This window comes from Heterodontus francisci, unplaced genomic scaffold (genome assembly GCF_036365525.1).
Source record: "Heterodontus francisci isolate sHetFra1 unplaced genomic scaffold, sHetFra1.hap1 HAP1_SCAFFOLD_276, whole genome shotgun sequence".
NCBI lineage: Eukaryota > Metazoa > Chordata > Chondrichthyes > Heterodontiformes > Heterodontidae > Heterodontus > Heterodontus francisci.
The window spans coordinates 679,158-681,568 of NW_027141021.1; positions in this window are offsets into that span (position 1 = coordinate 679,158).

Sequence of the window (2,411 nt, forward strand, 5' to 3'; positions counted from 1 at the left end):
TTCAGAATCTTTGGAAAGCAGCCTGACCAAACCTACCTGGCGTTTGAAAGAGTTAAGCAATTTCGGAACATTGGAACATAGGAGCAGCAGTAGGACATCGAGCCTGTTCCACCATTCAATATGATAATAGCTGATCATCCACTTCAATGCCTTTTTCCGACACAATCCCCATTTCCCGTTATGTCACTGGTATTTAGGCCAAGGCACTGAGTACACCAATTGGGACATCATGTTACATTTGTACATAACATTGGTTAGGCCGCATTTGGAGTATTGTGGGCAGTTCTGGTCGTCACTCTACACAAAAGATGTGATTAAGCTAGAGAGGGTGCAGAAAAGATTCACAAGGATATTGCCTGGTTTGAAGGGCTTGAGTTAGAAAGAGAGACTGGATAGGCTGGGTCTGATTTCCCTGCAGTGAAGGAGGCTGAGAGGAGACATGATAGAGGTATATAAAATTAAGGGAGGCATAGATAGGGTAGATAGCCAGAGTCTGTTTCCCATGGTTGCGGTGAATAAAACTGGAGGGCGTAGATTTAAGGTGAGAGGGAGGAGGTCTGAAGGGATCAAAGGGGTAAATGTTTCACACAAAGAATAGTGGGTATTTGGAATGATCTGCCTGAGGAGGTGGTGGAGGCAGGAACAGTAGCGACATTTAAGAGGCATCTGGGCAGGTACTTGAATGAACAAGGCATAGAGGGATATGGAATTAATGCAAGCAGTTGGGATTAGTATAGATCGGCATTATAGTCAGCCCAGACGCGGTGGGCCGAAGGGCCTGTTTCTTTGCTGTAAGACTCAATGACTCCATTTAGAAGTCTGTTAATCTCTGCTTTAAACATACTCAATGACTGAGCTTCCACAGCCCTCTGGGGTAGAGAATTCAAAAGATTCACAACCCTCTGAGAAAAGGCATGTCTCCTCATCTCTGTCCTAAGTGGATTTCCACTTATTTTGAAATTGTTTCCCCTGGTTCTAGATACCCCAACCAGGGTAAACATGTTAGCTGCATCTACCCTGTCTATCACTTTCAGTATTTTGTAGGTTTCAATGAGATCACCTCTCATTCTTCGAAACTCTAGAGAATACAGGCCCAGTTTCCCCAATCTCTCTTCATGGGATGGTCCTGCCATCTCGGGAACAAGTCTGATGAACCGTCATTGCACTCCCTCTATGATCATAAAATCCTTCCTAAGGTAAGGGGACCAAAACTGCACACATTACTCCAGGGGCAGTCTAACCAAGGTTCCATACAATTGCAGCAAAACGTCACTACTACTGCACTCAAATCCACTTCAATAAAGGCTAACATACCATTAGTCTTCCTAATTGCTTTCTGCACATGCATGTTTGTTTTCAGTGACTTATTGACAAGGACCTCCAGGTCCCTTCGTACAACTACACTTTCTACTCTCTTACCGTTTAAGAAATACTCTGCACATCTGTTCCTGCTACCGAAGTGGATAACCTCACATCTTTCCACATTATATTTCAACTGCCATGTTCTTGCCCACTCACGAAGTCTGTCCAAATCCCCTTGAAGCCGCTTTGCATCTTCCTCGCAACACTCATTCCCATCTAGTTTACTGGCATCTGAAAACCTGGAGATATTACATTGGTCCCCACATCCAAGTCATTGATACATATTGTGAAGAGCCGGGTCCCAAGCACTGATCCCTGCAGTATCCCACTAGTCACAGCCTGCCAAGGCAAGAATGACACATTTATTCCTACTCTCTGCTTTCCGCCTGTTAGCTAATCCTTAATCCATGCCAGTACATTATCTCCTATCCCATGTGTTTCAATTTTACTAACCAACCTCCTGTTGGGGACTTTATCAAAAGCTTTCTGAAAATCCAAGTATACCACGTCCACCGAATTCCCTTTATCAAATCTGTGCGCAACATCCTCAAATAACTCCAACAGGTTCGTCAAACATTGTTCCCCATTTATATATCCATGTTGACTCTGCCTCACCAGATCCATTTATCACATTCTTTAGAGTAGAGTATAGCTTGTTCCCAGCGACTGATGTAAGGCTAACATGTCTGTAGTGCCCTGTTTTCTATCTCCCTCCATTCTAAATACCGGGGAGACATTTTCTATCTTCTAATCTACAGGAACAGTTCCAGAATCTACAGAATATTGAAAGATATTCACCAATGCATCCACTATTTCCAAAGCTTCCTCTTTCAACACTCTGGGATGTAAAATATCAGGTCCTGGGGACTTGTCAACCTTCAGCTCCATTAATTTCTCCAAGACAACCTTCTTACTTATACTAATTAAATCCATTTCCTCATTCACCCGAATCCCTTGGATCTCTTGTTCTGGGAGATTTCTTGTATCTTCCTCAGTGAAGACAGACACAAAGTAATCATTTAGCTTCTCTGCCATTTCTCTATTCCCCA